The sequence below is a fragment of the Scylla paramamosain genome, chromosome 17 (genome assembly GCF_035594125.1).
Source record: "Scylla paramamosain isolate STU-SP2022 chromosome 17, ASM3559412v1, whole genome shotgun sequence".
Classification (NCBI taxonomy): Eukaryota; Metazoa; Arthropoda; class Malacostraca; order Decapoda; family Portunidae; genus Scylla; species Scylla paramamosain.
In genome coordinates this window covers 13,935,001-13,942,500 of record NC_087167.1, presented here as the reverse complement: position 1 = coordinate 13,942,500, position 7,500 = coordinate 13,935,001, and the positions used below count along the sequence as shown (strand labels likewise).

Sequence of the window (7,500 nt, the reverse complement as noted above, 5' to 3'; positions counted from 1 at the left end):
AGAATCTCATAGTCAGAGGAGTTATGTGAGAGGTATACAGCACAGAAAAAATTTAGTTTGAGAGTGACGCTGTAGTCGTAGCCAAATGGTGGAAAACTCGGAATATTCAAGAATGTGGGCACGAGAGCAGGTTAACTCGTTGGGCACATAGACGCAACATCCAGCTTTGGATTGAAAATGAGGATAAAGAAAGTAGGAGGGAACAGAAAAGGGGCTACTGTCAATTGCCTTAGACACCTGTCTTTCAGTGAGGAAAAGAAGATGAGGTTTAGTAGAGGAGAGGTGGTGTTCTACAGATTGAAAATTAGATCTAAGATCGCGAATGTTGCAAAAGTTAATGTAGAAAAGTTGAGGGGGGTGTCAAGACACTCACGGTCGATACCAGAAACGTTTTGTGGTCCCATCCCCAGATGGGGAATCAGAGGCTGGTGTCAGAATCGCCATATTGATTTTGGATTTTGAGTGAAGGGTGTGTGTGTGTGTGTAATTAGGTACATGTAGTTTTCTATGAAGGAAGATAGTTGTCTTCAGAGGGCAGGCTGTGACTGCTTCCTTGTGATGTGAGACACTAAGGGAAACGTTCAGTAAGGTCACAGCTGGGTTCAATAATAAGTTCATAGCAACCACTGATTTAGTGCTTTAAACCTCAGTGGGGTGTAATTATCATTTCGGCAGGTTTCTACTGCCTCCTCTTCTCTTAAGGTAATGCTAAGGAGGTGATGGTGGTGGTAGCGGCGGCGGCGTGGTGGTAATGTCGGAGGTGTTCTTGGTGGTGGTGTTTGTTTACATGCAGATCGCGGAGCATAGATAAGGCCTTGATATTACTCTTGACTCACAAACGGGACCTATGACTGCCCCTCCGCAGTATAATAACTATTATATAGTTAGTATACTGCGGTATTATACAGTTTTATTATATGCATTTATATAATGCATATAATAAAAGCTATTGCTTCTTCTACAGAATCAAAGCTTTTCTTATAAACTACAAAAAATAAATCATTGGATTTCCTTATATCATATGGTTTGCCAACTAACTGATTTATTGAATGCATCATACATATAATGTACCTCCACATTCTCTCTCTCTCTCTCTCTCTCTCTCTCTCTCTCTCTCTCTCTCTCTCTCTCTCTCTCTCTCTCTCTCTCTCTCTCTCTCTCTCTCTCTCTCTCTCTCTGAAACAATTTATACAGTAGCGGCAGAGTTTTTAGCGGCGGTGCCCTCACGTCCGGCCGGAGGAATGCTGGCCTCCCGATGATCGCTTCCGTGTGGCCAGGTGCTGGATCACGCTGTTCTATATATTGTCATCTTACTCACATACCATACTCGTACAGTTTTAGAAAACCTACTTGCTGCGTGAAGTGTCTTTGTCCTCTTAAACGTGGGTTGGCTGCGGGGTTTATTGCCGGCTTGGGGCCGGGAAGGGACGGGGCGTTAGAAGGTGGACAAAAAAAGTGCTGCTGGTAGGAAGCCCCCGCGGTAATTTTGTCGTTGAGTGAAATGTGTTTACTCGTGCTCCAGCAAGAGGCGGTGAGACGAGGCAGACAGGCGGGTGTAAATTGCACGTTTTCATGGCTAAACTAGGAACATGAGACCCTGCTCCACTCCGGCGGCCACCCATTACCGCCACTCCTAACCCTTCACTCTCAACCACTATACACTCTCTAGCACCACTCTTCACTGTTGCCTCCTCCATCCTTTGTCTTCACTCTCTATTACAACCATTCTTACCATTCTTACTTCCACCATATCTCTCTATTTCCGGCACTCTTCTTTACATTACCGCATTCACCACTGTTACTCCCTCCTGTCCCTTTACTGAAGCCTTCACTACTCTTCCTACCATCGCCTTACCTTCCAATATTTTTTCCCTCCACCGTACTTCACTTCGCGTCACTCCCATCTTACCACTGCTACCGTATAGCATCTTCTACCACTTATTTCCACCTGTTTACTCCCAAATATTCCTTTCTCTTAACCACAGCTCTTCATCCCCTTCATCGCACCCATTTTTCCTCCCCCACCACCACACGTCACCTCGTCGTTTAGCTTATCACTAAAACATCCTCCACCACTCTCATTTACTCCCAGCCACGCCTACTGCCTCTTAACCACACCTCATCTTCCATCACACTCCTGTGAGTCCTTCTTAGAACACTCCTACACCACTTTCTCACCTCTACCACCCACTCTTCAGTCCCATATTCGTATCACACCATGGCCCTCTCTCTCTCTGCTCTGCTCCTCTTCGTCAATAAAGAAGAGCCTTCTGCTATGCTGTCCCGTCTCTCTTCCCTGTAGCTAGTTAGAAGTAGTTACCAAACAGCCTTGCAAGGACCAAAAGGTCTGTTGCTGTTTGGCTTTCCTTTGTATTCCTAAGTTTGTATGTTGCAGCTTCTCTCGGGTGGGCGGCGTGTGCGTGGCAAGGAAGTGTGTCGTGCGTGAGGCAGCGGAGTGAGCCACCACGCTGACCACTCCACGTACAGTTATCTGATCTCTTTGATGGAGTTAGTAGTGAGTGTCTGCGTGCTTGTCTGCCTGCGTGTATTACTGGCCTGCCGCTCCACGGCCCGTGTTCAGAAACACTTTGCTTTCTCACCACGATTTTTTTCGAAAGGCCACAGAGATGATTAGCCTGGTTCTCGAGAGTGTTTCTTCTCTTATTAATGGATACATTTTGTTACTGTCATTAGAACAGTAAGAACCACCTTAAAAACACGTGTCACTTTTACCAGAGCCTATTGAAAGTAGTCAAGATGTAGGCAGAAGTGTTTCAGAATGTGGTCCTATGTGTTCATCTTCGCTCGCTGCTCATGCTCGCTGCCTTCGTTAACTCTCTCCTCCTCCTCCTCCTCCTTTTCCTCCTCAGTGCGGGAAGGAGGCAGGATGTTTGCTTACCTTATTCCCGGAAGTTGTTAATGAGGTTGTGAGTCAGTGAGGGAAAATTGCTCAGTCAAAGCGGTATTTTCCACACTGAAATAGCAACCGTGTATATTGTATATATGTAACTGTGGTTGTGGCAATGCTATCATCATTTAAAATCGTGTGTTCTGGGAGGTGTGGTGTATTTGTCCACGACTTGAGTTTTGGTCAGGCGGCGCGTCTTCTTTTCTTAATGGTCTGTTTTTCTAGGCAGCCATCAGCGTCTCGAGGGTCTTGAGGGCTTCGACAAACACACTTAGCTGAAGGTCGAATGAGGACGCGTGAGTGGAGGGTGGTGGGGGGGATAAGGCACGAGGCGAATGTAGTGAGGGTTAGGGGGAGGAGAGAGGATGGGAATGGTGTGGGGAAGAGCACAGAGTAAAAGCGGTTAAGGAAGGGCACGGGGTGGTGGTGGTGGTAGTGGTGCCTGAAGGATTCGGAATAGTGGTGGTGAGGGAAGGGCGTGGGGTGAAGGAAAGGGCGTGAGGGAAATGGAAGGACATGGGGCGAAGGGAAGGGCGTGAGGGGAAGGGAAGGGAAGGGAAGGGAATGGGGTGAAGGTAGGGGCATGGGATAAAGGAAGGGCGCGGTCTGGTTCTGGTGAGGGGAATGAGGGCATGGGATAGACCACTTTGAGGAGAGGGACACAGATTAGGTATAAGTATATAGTATATGAGGGAAGGGGCGGTGGGGCAGGGTGGGGAAGGAAGGCCTGAGGCAGGGAAGAGCAGAGTGGTCAGTGTGTGGGTGTGTGTGCGGGCCTGTGAGGGTGACTGACAGGACAGGCTCCCCCGCCTCACCGCCGTGTGTGGCTGCGAGGCCTCATGCCCGTCCTGCAGGGGAGGTAGCTGCGGGCGTGCCAGGTAGCAAGGGAAGCACAGGATACTGATCAGAAAAGCTTTTAGATATTTGCTAGCTTACTCCTTACCCTCTTCCGGGCAAGGACGAAGGGCTGGATTGGAGTAACAGGGTACATTTGAATATGGTATGGCTTGACCTCACGACTCTAGATATGAAGTGACGGTACAGCCTCTTGTGGAATGGGTGTTTTCTCCCCATGAATCTTTTTGTCACCAGAAAATTGTAATCAAGATGAATGTGGACGAAGTTGCGTGTTTCGTCGCTTGCGGTGTGGCGTGAGAGGTCACTGTGGGTTGTGTAGGGGTATTGTTGTAAGTTTCGAGTCAGGCAGTCCTGGCTATATTCTGTCCTATATTATCCTCCATTTACAAAGCTGAAAAAAATATAATATGTTTATTTCATTTGGTTTATATTAACCGATTATTTGCACAACACATATGTAGTGTGTAACATCGTCCCCGGCTTTGTTTGTTTTACGAACGCATTAATTGAATATGCATTGACTGTATTTTCATTTCACACACGGTGCACTTCTTGGGCATAACTGAGCTGGAAAGAGTACGAAAGAAAGGGATCGAGGAGGAATGGAACTAAATATGGAGCATTCGTATATGGAATAGCAAAGGGTAACAGAGCAGTGTATCAGCAAGTAGTCGTCATCACCCGTAGCACGTCAACGCCTGGGTCATCACCATAATTACTTAAGTGGTCGCCAGTTGACGTCTGGGTCTCCTCACATATTTTTCTCTGTGCTCACTGCCACCCCGTCCCCACCTCCCCGTACGACGCGCAGGGCACACCTAAATTATCCTGTCGCATCACCATGCCGCAGCATCTCTCACAGCGCAGGGTGGCGGGAGGCGGGGAAGGAGGAGGAGGGTGTCGTGAGGCGCCACCCCAGTGCACACAGACGAGGGGCGTCTCCAGGCGGCGTCAACAACTCAGTGGGAAGCAACTTATTCATTCCTCCCTCCTCAGAGACCAATTACGCTCCCCTTCCTGTTCTTGTTCTTCCTCGTATCCTTCGCCTTCCTCTGGCTCACCCTTGTTCTCGCTTTCCTCCTTCATATGTACTCCTCGTCCTTCGCCGGGTATTGGGTTTCACGTCATTCCCCCAATCAACATCCAGCCGCAGTTCGGTGGGAGGAGATCACGCGGCTGCCTCGGGGTGGTGGTGGTGGTGGCGGCGGGGCCGGAGTGGCGCGGGAGGCAGTGGCAGTGAGCGTCTTCTTGTTCTTAGAGAAGGTGACGGTGATCGCAAGTCATTGTGTAAACACCTTACCGTTTAGATTCTCGGTTAAGTGTTTTCATGGGAGGAGTTTGTTTCTTGTTGGAGAGAAAACGGTTCAGGCAATCGGTGTATTAGTCAGTCGTTACCTGGAGTGCATTTCGTCGTGTTTAGTGCAAGAGTTATGACGCTTTTATGAGTTTGTTACAGACGAATGAATGACAACCGCAAGGCAAACGACAGGTGTTGTTAATTTTTATGAGTAGGAGATATAATGGAGGACTTCTGACCCTGAACTCTGACCTTGTGTAACGCAGTCGGCTTCTTGCGTAATAAGAGACTGGCTGTAACATTACGCGAGCGGCCGTGGTGCTGCAAAGATAACTACATTGACGGTGGCAGTGTGGCGTTTATAAACATGCATAAAAGTTAAGCATCTTTATCAGCACATCCCAAGATAGACACAGAAGACATCCACAGCACCTCATCGCATCGTGTCTCTCCTCCCCTCCGCCCCTCGTCATGCGGCCACATTCCTGCGTCATTCAGCGCACTGCAAGCGAACACCGTCGGCCTTGTTAGCAGCTGTTCCTTGAGGTATTTGGTGGATGGTCTGCAAAGTGTTCGTGGCCCGCCTAGAGCAGGACCAGGGAGGGAGGGAGTGAGGGAGAGAGGGAAGGGAAGGGAGTAGGGAGTTCTGACGTTCGTGAGGGAGTGTGTGTGACTAGTGGTCATTCACACTCGTAGTAAACCACCATTTAGTTTTTACAGCAGCATTGTCCTCTTGTAAAAAAAAAAAAAAAAGGTTATTTCTATTTTGGCTTGGTCTTTTTTTATTGGTAATGTATGATGACGGGATGTACTGAAAGAAAGGAAAAAAAAATCGCAGTTTGATGCGGAAATATGAATTGCGGTGGAAGATGAATGACATTTGTTGAGAGAGAGAGAGAGAGAGAGAGAGAGAGAGAGAGAGAGAGAGAGAGAGAGAGAGAGAGAGAGAGAGAGAGAGAGAGAGAGACGGGAGACTGATGGACGGCAGGGATGGTGGGGATGACCATCAGTAGATGTGGTAAGGGACACACACACAAAAGAGAGAGAGAGAGAGAGAGAGAGAGAGAGAGAGAGAGAGAGAGAGAGAGAGAGAGAGAGAGAGAGAGAGAGAGTCTACATATCTATACCTTTTATACTGCTTAAGAAAACACCAACATGCACACCAAGAGCTTATCCACGACGGCTGAGATATGTGTGCTGCCACGGGCTCTGATGTAGTGGTGATTCCGGCCAGCCTTGAGTCTACAGGGACTGGTTTATCGAGGCGAGGGGCTGGAGATGTTGCTGAGGGTCTCATTAGCAACACCTTCACCTGGGGACCCTCCGTATAGTTTTGGCTTACAGTGTGTCTCGCAGATGATTCAGTGTGTTTTTTTTTATCTTTATATATATATATTAGGTTACTTATGCAAGGGTTTATGAAATTCTTCACTCCTTTATCTTTTCACTGTTTATTGGTTCATTTATTGCAAGGGTTAACCAGAATCTTCACTCTTTCATCCTTTCACTGTTTATTAGTTGATGTATGCAAGGATTTATCAGACTCTTCCCTCTGTCATCCGTTTCGTTGTTTATTAGTTCATTTATTGCATTGATTAAGAGTCTTGGCTATTTCACTCCCTTCACTGATAACTTTTGAAATTCTCAGCTTTTTCCTCCTCTCCCTATTATCTGAACTGATTATGAGCATCTGGGTTATCTCCGAAAATAATTGACCTCCGTTTTGTAAGACTTTCTTTCTTTTCGTAAAACTTTTTACTTTTTTATTTTTTTCTGTTTTATTGTTCACTTTGCCGTCCTCCGTTACGCGTGAGATAAGTTTATTTGCTGTATTTTTTTTTTTTTGTGTGAGTGTGCTTGTTAGCGTCCTTAGCCTATCTCATATTAAAATAGGAAAAAAGAAAGAGAACCTGTATACTTTGTAATATAAAGCTACATAAATAGACAGTAGGAAAAAATATGTAGAGGAAGCGATATAGACGGAAAGACAAAGCCAACATTACGTGGGTCATTACCTACTATTACTACAGGTGGTTCCTCTGTATTTACACGCTGCGCTGGCCAAACACAGTGCGTAATGGCCACGTGTGCTGCCTCCTGGCGGGGCTGTGCGTCACGTTACTTGCTCCGCGGCTGCTGTGTTACCGAGGCCGGCCAGACGACCTTCCCCCGCCGCCTCCTCGCCGCCGCCTCCTCGCCCTTCATTACATAGTGGCGACTCTTGGTAACTCGTGAATATTCATCCCGTTTACTTATCGTTCTGATTGGATGCCTCGGTATTCAGGGGCCTTCCTCCAGCGTGAAGCGACGTGAAGATTAACTTTTTTCTCTCTAATCTCCGGTCATGTAACGGCATTTTTTTTTTAATTGTCTGGCACGTTAATTTGTGTATCCTAAGCTTAATCATGTGAGTGAAGAGTAGGGATGAACGCGTGCG

The 7,500-nt window shown here is 47.2% G+C and overlaps 1 protein-coding gene across 2 annotated transcripts in view; it reads left to right on the top strand.

The window, feature by feature from the left end:
• Positions 1-7,500, top strand: part of LOC135108501 (uncharacterized) — a 128,595-nt gene that overhangs the window by 31,755 nt on the left and 89,340 nt on the right. Inside the window, exon 1 of one of the 2 annotated variants that reach the window (XM_064019586.1) lies at positions 3,549-5,609. The exons of the other annotated variant lie outside the window; for it this stretch is intronic. The gene's annotated coding sequence lies outside the window, so the exon portion shown is untranslated. Of the gene's footprint in view, positions 1-3,548; positions 5,610-7,500 lie in introns of those variants that run through there. 2 annotated transcript variants of the gene reach the window in all.